At 33.6% G+C, this 14,967-nt stretch overlaps 1 pseudogene; it reads right to left on the bottom strand.

Annotated features, from left to right (window-relative positions):
* Positions 1-2,969, bottom strand: part of LOC111736062 — a 28,831-nt pseudogene extending 25,862 nt beyond the window's left edge.
* Positions 2,970-14,967: the final 11,998 nt, after the last annotated feature.

Consider the following 14,967-nt stretch of genomic DNA (forward strand, 5'->3'; position numbering starts at 1 on the left):
AAGAAAGAAAGAAAGAAAGAAAGAAAGAAAGAAAGAAAGAAAAAGAAAAGAAAGAAAAAGAAAGAAAAAGAAAGAAAAGCATACTAAGGAAATACCTATGACAAAGGAAAAAAAAAAACAGAATCCACAGGGCATTATGATTACATTTTAAAAGTCTATTGTGTGATACAAAGTTACAAAATAGCATTCAAGTGTGATAAATTTATTTTCAATTATTTATTTGAGTATTCATGTTTGCACTGAAAAAGTATGAAGAAAAACACCACGATGTTAATAAATGGTATTTTTATTTCTTACAACTAAAAATAAAATAAAATAAATAAAATAAAATAATAAAATAAAATAAAATAGTGACCTCAATGAAATTATATATATAAAAAACTTAAACTTATCTTCTATTTTCTTAAGGATATTTAGAATTTTTCAGTTCGAGGCTACTCTGAATAATATACAATGAACATCATGGCACCCTGCTATCTGTGGGCATATACCTTTTTCCCTTTTAAGTACTTGAGTGAAATCTCTGGGAAATGGGTTGATGGAGTGTGTTTAATTTTGTAAGAAAGAGCTAAATAGCCTTTAAAAACGAGCGTACTGTTTTGTACCCCCATCAGTAATGTATTAAACTTCTAGTTGCTCTATATCCTCACAAACATTTAGTGTTGTCAGTCTTTAATTTAGCTCTTCATATGTCCTTAAGTGGAGAACTGTTCAATGTGCTCAGTGGCTTGCAATACCTTTTCATAAGCAGCTGTTCAATTCGTTTGCCTGTTTGTATTGGCTAGTTAACTTTTTACTAATGATTTATAGAAATGTTTTATGTATTCTGGATGCAAATATTTTCTCAGATTTATATATTATAAATGTTGCCTCTAATTTGTGGCTTGCCTTTTTATTTTTGTAACAGTATCTCTTTACAGACACTTTTTAAAAACTACTGGTGAAGTCTATTTTTTAAATTTAATTTTCTTTATACTTGTTGCTTTTTGCTTCCTTGCCAAGAAATATTTTCATACCACAAGGTCATAAAGGTATTTTCCCATATTCTTTTTCAAAGTTTATTGCTTTAGATTTTAGTTTTAGGTCTACATTCCTTTCTAATTTTTGTTTGTATTATAGGGTTAAGTTTAATTTTATTACATGTGTTTATGCAGCTGGTATAGAACATTTGTTGGAAAAGAATTTCCTTTCCCCATTGAACTGCTTTGGCATTTTTGTTTAAAATCAATTGATCACTTATGAACATATTTATTTCTAGACTATTTTGTTCATTTGACTTCTATGTTCTTCCTTATGCAAATTCCATCCAATCTTGATTAGCTTAGATTTAAAAGAATTCTTAAAATCAGATAATACGAAATTTACAATTTTGTTCTTTTTCAAGATTGTTTCAAATAATCTAGAGAAGTTATTTGTAAAATTTAGAATCTTCTTATTAATTTCTATAAAACAGCCTGCTGTGATTTTGATTGGGATTATAGTAAGTGCACAAATCATTTGGGGAAAAATGACATCTAAACAACATCTAATTTTCCAAAAAGAACACAGTATACCTCTCCATTTTTAGGTCTTTTTAAATTTAACTCAGCAATATTTTGGAGATTTTGGTTTAGAAGTTTTTTTTATGTTTTTGGTTAACTACTTCTAAGGGTTTTTAAAAATAATTATTAATACAAATTATGTTTTGTTTTCCAAATATCTGTTACAAGTTTCAATTATACCTATTATAAAAATACAATTCATTTATTTTAGTGGTTTGTATCATTGCTAAAACCATTTATTATTTCTAGTAGTATTTTATAGACTCCTTAGGATTTTCTACAACACAATCATATTATCTGCAAAGAAAGAGTTTTCACTTTTCCCTTGTAATCATCATACTTTCTATCATTTTCTTACCTTACTATCCTTGTTAGGATCTGTAATAAAATGCTGAATAAAAATAGTTAAAGTAAGATCATTGCATTGTTCTTAATCTTAGCAGAAAAGCATTTAGTATTTTACCAATAAAAAGATGTTGATTATTATAGAGATTTTTTTTTTTTTATCAGATTAAAGATGTTTCTATTCTTAGTGTCCTGAACTTTGTGGGTTTTTTTTTTTTTTTCCATTATGAATGAGTATTGAATTTGGTCAAATAATTTTTCTGCATCTATTGAGAAGGTTGCAAGTTTTTATTTTTGTTTGTTTGTTTTTTTCTGTAAATTGATTTGGTGAAATGACTTGCTTGATTTTTGTCCCTTAAACCAACCTTGTGTTCCTAAAATAAAGTCCACTTGATCTTGATGGATGGAAGTATGTATAATCATTGCTGGTGGAAATACAAAATGATGCAGCCCCTAGGGAAAACAGTATGGCAGGTCCTCAAAAAAAATTAAACATAGAATTACCATATGAACAAGCAAATCCACTTTTTAGTATATATTCAAAATAATTGAAAGCAGATATTAGAACAGATGTCTGTATACCAATATTCACAGCAGCATTTTCACAACAACAAAAAGGTAGAAACAACCTATATGTTCTTGGACAAATGACTAGATAAACAAAATGTGATACATACATACAATGAAATATTATTCAGCCTCAAAAAGTAATGAAGTTCTGATACATAGTACAGAACAATACAGAAAAGTCCTGAATCATCAGAAACGTGCCTTTGTTCTTAAATTTAGGAAACTCATATCTACAGCACAGCTGAATGAGATATATTCAGCAGCAATTTGACGAATTTCAGTTTTTCACTTCAAAGTCAGGTTCCACAAATGGGACTCACCTCCTCTAGCAGGGCTTTTAACACAGGTCCTTCCTTCAGTCCTTCTGGTGGGCACTCCATATGAGCTCCCAAGACTGCCTTCTTCTTCTGTCTGCTTCACTTCTTTTGGGACTTGATCTCTCCCTGTGTGGCTTCCTCCAAAATCATCTTGTTTCTCTTCAATTTCACTTCGAAGAGACTGGCCAAGGTACATTTCCAGAACTGGCCGCAACACCCATATCATGAGAAGAGGAAATGATTTTTTCCATCTTGTTAAACACTTAGACAATCCATCATCGTTTTTATTTCCTTCTGTGTGTCATGAAATTTTTATGCATTTGTGCTTTAATAGGGAGCCCAATGGGTGCCTTTTAATATTAAGAATGGGTCCAACATGTTCATAGGTTTGTAATAATTCTTTTAAGTGAGGGGCTCTAGAATCCTGTGACATGGCTATCAAGATTCAGAGAAATAAGAAAAGCCCTTATAAGAATAATGCCGACATCCTATCTACACAGGAATTTAATGGGGGATTTATGGACTATTTCATTTCCACCCAGCCATGGCCCTTATGAATACTGCCTGATCATATCAGGTCTGTTTATAAGGTTGTTCCTTTTAACTTGAACTCCTACTGGTTTTCCTATTTTATTTATTTATTTATTTTGGTAGAGGAGATCCTAATTTTTTTTTCTCACGTATTTAGCTGGACTCCAGCTTGAGTCCAAACAAGACTGCTCTGAGCGTATTTGTTGCTCTGTTCCTCAGCTGATGAAGTCCCCTCATGATGGCACTCCCAAGCACCACAGGCTGGGATCCATAGTATTCCACTATCAGAATTACTGACAAAGGCTTATTTTTTTTAATGTGTTTTAATCTAATGCTTAAGGAACGGAGAGATGTTTACCTGTATTAACCTTTGTTTGTGGTGGGCTTAGGTAAGATTCACAGGGCATTCAGAAAGCATGAGATTAAATGCCTTGCATTCTCTGAAGATAAAACAAAACAAAACAATAAACTTATTTCCCTTTTATATCTTCCCTTCCAACTCTCCCTCCCTTGAGAAAACATCAATTTTTCCAAAAGGAAGCCTCTCTTCAGAAAAGGAGAAATCAAGTGACTAACATTATTTCTTTTGCAAGAGAAATAAAAATAATACACACACAAAGAAAAAAAAAATGATTTCCTTTCCAGTGACCTTTGAACCTATCTCCAGACTTTTCTCCCAAGATACAGCTTCTCATGTCTGAGTTGCAGTAAAAGATAAAAATATTAATCAATTAGCTAATAAAAATAAGTCGAAAATGCACACTGTTAAGTGTTCTTTAAAAAGTAGAATCTATTACATCCTCCCAATAAAGAATGACTTTAGTTTTGTTTAGCACAAGATGGCGTTTACAATAAGACAGAGAATTATATGACACAGATAAAATGGGTCTTGTCCAATTGGTGGACCCGTTAAGAATCTTAATATTTTTTTTACTGGTGTTATGAGAAACAATAACAAGTAACATTTTTTAAACCCCTTCTGCATATCTAGCATCCTGCCAAGCTCTTTTTGTGCATTATTTCATTTAATCTTTAAAATAACTTTAATATAATTGAAGAGTTGGAAAACTTATCTGTATAAGCCAGATAATGAATATTTTAGGCTTTGCAGGTCACATAGAATCTGTGTTACATAGCCTTCTTTGCTTTTGTTGTCTTGTATTGTTTTGTTTTTTACAACCCATCACAAATAAAAACACCATCCTGGCCTTCCCCCAAATACGTTGCAAATCGGATTTGGGCTACAGGCTATAGTTTGCTGACTCCTGATTTGATCAAAGTAGAAATTGTGTCATTTCCATTTACAGAGGAAGAAATTGAGATTTAGAGAAGTTAAGTAAATAAGCCGAGTTATATACCTATTAAATGGCAGAGGACTTTGGTTAACCATGTAGTCACTAGCAAGAATAAATTGGTTGCAGTTAAATCTGAGAATAAATGTAAACAGGAGATTATAGAGCATTTCTAGTAAACCCTATATACTTAACTACAATTAGAAATGCCACCGTAATGTCAACTAGTTTATAAATGCCTCATGGATATATTAACAGATGTATGTTATTTCCACCTATCTTACTGACATATATAATGGCAGGTGAAGACTATTTCATAATCACAAGTGAATAGAAATATTTTACTTTATTTTCTTTTTAGAACACGATATTTCCAGCTTTTATCAATCTAGTTCAGGTTTTAATTTTTTCTATTCCTCATCGTATTCCTTCCCTAAGTTAGAGACAACTGAAGTAAATATAAATCAAAGTTTCAAAAGTGCAACTTAGCATCACTTAAAAACAAAAAATAGAGTGGGCCTAAGATTATTTCTTTTTTATATTCCTGAATCCAGAACTTGAATGTCAATCGTTCTAAATTTTTATTTCTTATTCAAATTGTCAAAAAGAAAAAAAAATAAAATATTTATTAAACATAAGATTTTTAAGTAAAATTTGATAGCTCAGTTCTTTTTTCAAAATGTATATATATATATATATACATATACAAATATATATGTATATATATATACACACACACACATATATATATATATATATAGTAATTTCGAATTAAAGTAATTGAAATCAATGTATTTGAGGTAAAAATTACTACTATGGTATATGTAGATGTAGTGCTTATTGGCACTAAGACTTCTCCTCTCAGACATAAAATTATGTTAACTATTATAGAATTAACCCAAAGACTCTACTGCAACTTGTAAACAGTCATTGTTTATTATTAGGCATTTTAAGGCTTTTTTTTTTTTTTTCCTAGATAGTAACGTTAACTCCAAACATTACAGCAGGGATCAGCTGAAAAATCTGAGGAATTTGTAAATCATAGGTATGTTTAAAATTAGGGGGAAAAGAACATATCCAACAGATAAGAGCTTTCTTATCTATATTCTTTTTAATGTGTGTTTTTAAAACATCTAAATTCAGACTCAATTGACCAGTAAAACTGATGGAGTAACATATTTTGAAAAATTTTCTACATATGTAATTTCCTCACTAGACTGTAACAACTTTTATTCTCTTGGGTGTCTAATATGTTTTTATAAACTGCCTGCCTATATGTGTATCTAATGGTCCAGAGTAATATCAATAAATAATACACATTTTATAACCCCCCTGGTTGCTTTTTAAAATTAAGCAAAAGGAAACTTACAAGTAAACATATACAAACCAACAAAACACAGGAACTTGGACACACTATAGATGGAAAAAGAATTTCAGATTTCTATAACAGCTCATTTTTCTGCATGTAACACTACAGTGTATTGTCAAGCACAGGAGGGCCTGGGTGCTTAAGAGAACAGATGGCAGCCGGGTTAGGCCAGAGAGGAGAAAAAAGGAAGGTGTGGCCACCCAGGAAGTGCTGGTAAATTATGCAGCTTGCTTTTCTCGCCTTCGGATGAAAAAAAAAAAGTACTTAGGAAGGTGTGTGCCAATGGGCAGCACTGCAGCCACACTGAGGTAGTTTCAACTCAAGGTACAAAGCGAAGTATGGGAGACATGAGAGTAGTTGGAGCATTCTCGAGAGAACTTAGGAGATGGTAATATAAGGTGCAGCAACCGCCCTGGGACAAGCAGTGTCCTTGAAATAAAAACAAAACCCAGTTCAGGTCACATACACAGTTTTTCCTTCAAGAACCTAATGCTGTTTGAAAGATAGGTGAGATACAGGACGCTTTAGCGACGTGAACAGACACAGCAGTGGAGAGCAGCTGTTCGTGCTTCTCACCATGGAGTGATCAAGAAAAAATAAAGACTTCCAGAGAAGCAGGAGGAATAAAGCTGAGATTCAGAAATACAAGACCTGTGAAACTCTAGGAAATCGTAACAAAGGAGATTACAGAATCACCTAAAGTATTGTTTATGATATCCTCACATCTTACATCACCATTATAAAAAACCTGGCTATTTTCTTTGTGGTAAAAAAAATGAATGTGAGGTAATGGCAGATCAGAAGATAACAATACGTCAAAGGAATCACCTTCACTCTTTGCACCAAACAGGAACATGATCTATATTTTCTGTATTTCCTGTCCACCTTGCTTGTGTCACTTCTATTTAGTATAGGAGCACACTGCTTGTATCAGTTCAGTTCTCCTAAGTTTTGCCAAATTTTTGAGCAGCATTTCAAAAATTTCCTCACAGGGCTTAAGTCAGTGTTCTGCACAAAGTAAATAGACAAAAAGAAGAAGAAGAAGGAGCGGGGGGAGGAGGAGGAGGAGGAGGGGGGAGGAGAAGGAGAAGTTGTTTGAGTTCATGATTCCTGGACCCACTGACTTCACACCTGTTACATAGCTCCACCCATTCTCATTTGCTGCTGCGCAGTAAAGTCATGTGGAGGGCTGGCAGGGAAAAGGAAAAAGAAGAAATTGTTGCAGGTACAAGAAATAACACATGAAAAAGCTCAAAGGTGAGTAGAAGAAGGGAGGAGGAGAGAGAAGGAGAACATGGGAGAGTTTGAAGAACTGAAAATAATTCACGAAGGCTGCAGGTAGTAGGAATGGGGAGAGACAGAGGCAGATAGAAATAGTTGAGATTGCTCTAGCCTCATAAAGATCATTCTCGAAGCCCTTCTTAACAAGATGAGGGCTGGGGTTTGGGCTTTCCCTTGAGGGCAATAGCGCACCACTGAAAGATTTTAAGTAGGGAAATCTGAGATTAGAGATGAGTTCAGAAATGCTCTTTCTGGTGCAGTGGGAACAGAGACTGGAGAGAAGTCTTGAGGCTGGGAGATGGGTTTGGAGGTTTTTGCAAAATCCGGAAAAGAGATGATGGTAAATTGCAACAAGATAGTAGAAGAATGGAGTAAAATGAACTAGAACTAGGAGATTGGAATGTTTGTAGAGAAAACAGTCAAAAAAAGAGAGAGGGTAATGGCTACATTTGTGGTTTCAAACAAAGGCCACAGCAATTAAGTGTCTTCTGGGGGAAAGAAAATTGTTTATCTTCTAAACTGCAGCTTCTGCTTTGGATCTTTTTGAAGTTACTACTCCTAGGATCCCCTACATGCCCTCAACTCTTTCATTAATTATCAGAGGATTCTACATGGAGATTGGTTATTTGTATTAAAATTGAAGTGTGCAAAATACAAAATGCCCTACGTTATCACAGTCAGTGACTCTAATTGGTATTGATTAAGACTCCCAATTCTTTCTTATGTAAAATTAATCTTTTTCTTTTAGAAAATATTTTGAAGCAACAAGAAAACCATTACTCTTGTAAAATACTGAAGTGTTTACTGAAACATTTTTTTTTCTAAATTATACTTCTACTAAGTGAATTCTCTATCTGATATTTTATGTAATTGAATAATGTATAAATTTACATATACGATATGCATACACAGATATAGGTAAAATTTATAGCTTTCCCAAATTGCAAATTCAATATTTTTGTACCAGTTCCAAACTTTTTATTCACTATTTAGAAGCCTTCCTGCAAGACACAAAATCCATTGTGCAATATTTTTTTTTCCAGACTACAGGAATGCAAAAGTATACACTGTTTCCTTTAAAAATGGAATCATCATTCACAGATGTAGATGTGTACTTGTTATGCCAAGATGAGACAGATGTGGTTCTATTCACTCAGGGACAGGTGCTACAGAAAAAGAGATAAAACATTTGTAGAAAGTGTAAGCAACTGCATTGCTGTTGCTAAATAAATAAACTCTCTGCCAAAAAACTTTATTTGCTTATTTCTCCTTATTTCTTCTGAACGTTTATTTTAAGATCTGATAGAGTGAGCTCTATTCAGTTTTATTTGCCTGTATTGGTCAAAAATATACAGTATGTACATACATGTTTGAATAGTTTCCATAAGAATAAATGGCACAGACAGCCCCCACATGCCATCTAATACCAACATTAATTAATATAAAGCAAGCTTACACCCTGACACACACCGACAATTCAACACACTTAACTTCTGGCAAAATCACATTCACGGTCTGTATGTGTGTGTGTGTGTGTGTGTGTGTGGTGTGTGTGTGTGTGTGTGTGTGTGTGTGTGTGTGTGTGTGTGTGTGTGTGTATAACAGGTTAAAATGAGGGCCATGAAAGCACTAGCAGTTTGGGAAGAAAAAACCAACTTAATATTATTTTTTCTAAAAAACATTTTGGTGAACTGCAGCCTGAAAACAGTACCGGGAGTAGAAATCTGCAGCTGCTAGGCTACGGCCAGGAAACAGAAGATGATTTTGATTTTAAATATTCGTATTAATTCTGACTCCAAAGACGGATTGGGTGGGAATCAGCAGCTGGGAGAGGCAAGGCAAATGGAAAAGATGATTTTGATTTTAAATGTATTTAATCGCAATTCAAAGTGGAGAACGAAAAAGAGAGATCTGCAGCTGGGCCAAGGAAGGCGGGGAGCTAAGCTGGAATATTGTCTTCCTTTTAAATACACAGCTTTGGGTTTACTAGGACTGGGGGACCAAAAAACTTGTGAATATATAGAAAGATCCTACACCTTGAATACTCTGTTTGCCCATGTTGACATTAAAAATAAAAGTGACAATGAGGATAGTTAGTAAATATAATAAGATTCATCCCAAGATCGAGTACTCTGGGAAGCATCAACTATATAGTGTTCTAATAAAAATAAATATTGATTATCTGATAGTTATCCCACATGTAAAAGATTTTCGTTATCATTTTTTTTAAGAATTAAGAAACCAAAAGTGCACAGACCATTAAAAATATAGTGAATATAATATAATTTTTTGCTGGTGATTTTGAAGGCAATTTAAGAGATCTCTGAACCTCGAAGCTTTATTCCAGGAGTATAGTTGGGCTTGGTAATATTCGTGGAATAAAAACAAAAATTAATAAATAAACAATCACTAACTTATATTTTAGATATGGAGGACTAAATATGTGCTTAGTCTATAATATCCTCTGAAAGCTGTTTCGTACATTGGGTTATTATTTTGTTGTCTCCCAAAACAGTCAAGGAAAACCCAACTGAACTTTCTATTTTTGCATTGTGCATAATGTGAATTCAATGTGTGAAACTTCCACAGCACACTGATGATATTTAAGATACTATTTATGAAAGTTAAATATATATGTGGAAGTATATGTTGATAATATATGTAATGGAGAAAAATGTTCAAGGGAATAATCTTAACTAAGGAATTATTTGCTTTTGATATGAAAATAAAAGCATAAAATAAATTTTATACTTCCAAATTGAGGGAATCTTCATTTTGCTTTGGATTATTCACTAATTTTAGATATGTTTTTACTAAGACATGATTTATTTTTAGTTCTAACTCCTAGTTCCATAATGATAAACCCCTGGATACAATACACAGCTTGTCTGTAACTGGTCATGACTTATTTCTGCCAAATTAAAAAAAAAATCATTTTAGAACCATATTAAGAGACTGTTTAAACATACACAGAATTATCGACATTCTGAAATAGACACTGGTGACGGTGGTTAGGTTACAGAGTAGGAGGAGCCTTGCACAGGAATCTGTCTTTAATTTTTTTAAGTCAATTTCACTCACCACGTGGGGCCTTTATCCATGCTTTTCAAAGCTTGACCAATGAATCCAGCTTAATACAAATATTTCCCTTTGTAGGCAGAATAGTCAAAAGCTTAACTGGTTTAAATCCAGTAAGGGATTTTACTTTCTCTGAATGCCAGAAAGCATACAAAAAACAATTATCAAGGGTATAAAATTTGTCTTTATATCTATCATGAAGCACTGAGTAGCAGTGAGTATCCATTGTTCAATGTCATTCTGTGTATTCTTAGGAGCTCTCTCTTTCTAAATATGCTATTTTATTTTATTTTTTTGACAATTTCTGCCAATATAAGCCCTTAAAGTAGGTTGTATTTTTCCCTTTCAGTGAAGTTGGAAGATGCAAGTATATAAAAAATACTGTTACTTCCTTACATTTATGTTTTGTACAACCCAGCATTGATTTGCTCCTTATTTAAGCAACATTTTCTTGATAAATTAAAAAAGCAGCAATAGCCATTACTGCAGGCTATATACAGCCTCTAATATCACTTAAGCATATTACAGAATATAATATCTGGTACTTAACGACTAACTTGCATATGAAAGCTCACATAATGTCTCATAAAACCCTTAAAATGGCTTCAGTTTAAGAGTCTCTTTAAAAAAAAAACACCTTCAGGGAATATTGTAAATGAAGTAGCACTCCAGCCTTGGAAAAAAAATTCACACACTTGCAGAAATTTTTAATATAAATTGAACACATTAAAAATTAATTTTGCATGACCATTTCGCATTGCGGTGCCAATGCATAGTTAAGATAAGGCCTTAACTCTTCTTTGTTTAAAGTAACATGGAAGCTCTTTGCTTTCTCTCTTTGCTTTCATCTGTACATAATTATTATTTTCATTAATCAGAAAATGGACCCCCATTTTCCTATTCTGACAGCCTCAGCTGGAGTTGACGGAAACCCTACCTGAGTCACCAGGGTAACTTAACCATAAACTTCTAGGAAACTCATTAAAGAAAGGTGTGAACTGACAATTAACCAAAGCAGTTTTCATCATCCTTCCCCTTTTTAAACTGAGTAGCTTTGGAGAAGAGCTTACTCATCAGAAAAGTAGCTTTGCCCTGAGAAGTAGACCTGTGCTGGCTTTACCATTACTCTCCTCTTCCCAGACCCCTGATATGTCTCTTCTCACTTGATTTCCACCACCGATTCAGCTGTCTCCTTGAAGATTTGTTTGTCTATTAGCACTAGCATTAGGGAATTAAAACAATGTACATTTTTCTGTTAAGATATGTATTCTTTGATGAGAATAAAAAGGGGCAAGAGTAACAACCAACTGCACCTTTTGTATATGTGCAGTTTTTTGTTTGTTTGTTTGTTTTTTATTATTACTCTCATGGCCACAATTTTACAACAAAAATTTTCCCAAAGAGGGCATCAGTTGCAATAAGACATTGACGAATGTCTCTCTGTGGAGAGCTGCCGCTGCATATATCTGACATGCTGTAGTTTTCTGCAGTTCTGACATGAGCAGCCAGTGTGTGATGCCAGTGGGAGCGTAGAGGGAGTCACTGGGGTGATTCACAGATTACATCTCAAGTGATCAATTTTAAAAAGGTGGGGAAGGAGCTGACCTAAGAAAGTCCCCTAGACCTCAGGTTAAAGGTGCCATATAAATCTAGCAAACAAACAAAGAAATAAACCCAGAGCACATTTTCTTTAAATAAGCTTACATTCTATTCTTTTGTTGTTCGAATCAGAGCTTCTACTACGCAAATCTTAAAAGCTGAAAGTAAAATGATAAACCTCAGGCTTAGTTCAGAATCTATGGTTTAACTAACTGAGATCAAAATAGGAAGTTTGGAGTCAGGGAGACAAGTTTTACACGAATATTTTATTAACCTTCTTAGGCTTCCCGAAGATCTTGTGAAATATTACAAAATATATTTCCTAGTTCCCCCCAATTCGTGTCCTTCACGTTAATACAACTTATAAAATACAACAACAAGGCTGACTCCAAAGCTATTGAAAAGATATGCATCGCTGACTGCCAAAAAAGATATTAGACTGTGGTGGAGTCTTACCTTGAAAAAATTATTCAAACTGCAAAAATGTAGTGAAGCCAATCTGTCTGTAAGAATTGGAAAGAATTACCAACTTCTTGCAGACACATGTACACCTTCTAATATCCTCACCCAACACAGTTACTACGTTACCCACCAAGCAACAGGTATTATGGATTTATTTCCAGAAACCTGCTGCTTTATTTTCCATTGAAATGTTTCTAATCAGACAGATTTCTACCACTGATTTACAGCAAGGCAAGAAATGATCCCCTATATTGTAACTTCATTCATTTGAGTCCAATATGTTTCTTCCTTTTGTTTTCCTTCCTTCCTTCCTTCTTTCCTTCCTTCCTTCCTTCCTTCCTTTCCCACTCCCCCTCTCTTTCTTTCGGTTATGACCAGGGTAAAGACTGTAAGTGATCACTATCTTATAGTCCTGGACGAAAACAGAATAGTACTAGATCCCCAAACGTACCAAACTTAGATATGTGCAAAAGCAAGCAAAAGACTCTACAGAAAAGCATCTTCTTTTGTTTTAGCAATTCTCGATAAACAGGCATGGGAAATTCATTTTCTCTCATCTTCTCAATCTCTCTCTCTCTCACACACACATACAAACACACACACACACACACACACAGAGTCAATGTCAATTCATGAAGTCCAAACTAGGAAAAAGTTACATGAAATTATTTCAACATTTCCAGAAGATACTTTTTCATAATCAGCTAGTACTAAAATGCTCAGCTGCTACCGGAGGCAAAGGAGATTATATATATACGATATATACATATGTGTGTATGTGTGTGTTAATTTATATATAAAATAAATTTCTATGTATGTATACATATATACACACACACACATATATATGTATACACACACATACACACATACATATGCATATATAATTAAAATAAAGGTAATTTTTTATTAAATTATTACTCCTTTTATGGTGTAGAACCCATGAGGAAGTAAAAAAATCAAACAGTCAAAACCTAATTGGATGCCGACACCCAGAAAAATCCAGTTTTCACATAAAATTAAGGAAAAGAAAAACAGCAATCCTATGGAATCATTTTTGATGTCTCTATGAAAAATAATTCTAAATAGCTATGAAGCTATTAAGGCAAAGATATGACCCTAAGTTCCTAAATCTCTTCCCACTGTGCAGCTTCTAGGATCATGAGAATTAGGCAAAAATAATCATGTGGTAATCACATGTGTATACTACTACCACATATCTGGACGCTTATGTATATAATTATGGACAAATATTTTTATTATGTAAAAATATATGCAACAGAATTTTTTGTCATTAAAACACAAATTATAGGATTAAAAGTGACACCTCTATACAGACATTACAATATGTCCCAAGCTTCATTAACTTTCTTCAAACAAACTATACCTTATAGTCACCATTCTTCCTAACAAAGTATGTATGAGTGCTTCTCTTCAATTGTGAAGAAATTTAGGTCTTGACATGACCCGTTTGGGTAAAGGGAAGAGATGATAAACAGGAAAAACACAGAGGTCATTTTGTAAATCTCCCCCTCCTCCATTTATCTCTGATTCATAATTGATAGAAAGATGTTATGGATCTTATTGTATGGCCCCAAAACTTCATGTGTTGAAGTCTTAACCCCTAATACCTCAGAATGTGACCTTGTTTTGAAATAGGTTTATTGCAGTTAAGATAAGGTCATATTAAAGTTAGGATGGGCTCCTAATTCAATGACTGGTACCTTTATAAAAAGGAGAAATTTAGGCATGCACGCACACACAGAATGTCATGTGAACATAAAGGCAGAGAAAGGAGTGACGTATCTACAAGCCAAGGAATATCAAAGATTGCCAAAAAACCACCAAAAGTTTAAGGAGTTATGAAATAGATTCTTCCTCAAAGATCTCAACCTTGACAACACCTTGGCCTCGAACTTCTAGAGTATAAAACTGTGAGGCAATAGATTTCTGTTGTTTTAACACATCCATTTTGTGGTACTTTGTTACAGCAGCCCTAGAAAACTAATACAGGAGATTTCCATCACTGTGGATTTTTGGGTCTACTTTCCAAAAAGACACAAATGTAATGACAGAGAGTGATAGTAGGCTAAGTCTTTATAAAGGACCTCCTATCCCCATAAGCTTCTTAGGGGTGTGTTCTAACAGTGTGGTAAACATATAAAGGAATAATTTAAGAAGGTTTACTTAGAGTAGAGGAAGACAAACAGTATAGTAATAGTATAAAAATCAATGAATGGAACATAGGTGCTACTGTTTACTTTTCATAGGGATTTTTTTGTTAGAAGGAGCAATAGTGTCTTATATATATCAGAAATAGAAGACTAAGGTTTTCACCCAGAAAAGAGTCCATGCTTTAGTACTTAATAAATACTTGTTAAGTGAATAAGTGAATGAACAAACAATAATAAGCAAGTCTTCAGAGAGGAGGTAAAACCTTATGAACTGTTTGTCATAAGTGGTTAACAGTTCATTTTAAACAAAGCCAAATCAAGGCAAAAGTAACATTTTCCCCAAGCATCATGATTATAGTAAATTTCTGAGTAGGATAAAGAAAGATTTAGAAAATTTCACAAACTTTG

This window comes from Pteropus vampyrus, unplaced genomic scaffold (assembly GCF_000151845.1).
Source record: "Pteropus vampyrus isolate Shadow unplaced genomic scaffold, Pvam_2.0 Scaffold17, whole genome shotgun sequence".
Taxonomy (NCBI): domain Eukaryota; kingdom Metazoa; phylum Chordata; class Mammalia; order Chiroptera; family Pteropodidae; genus Pteropus; species Pteropus vampyrus.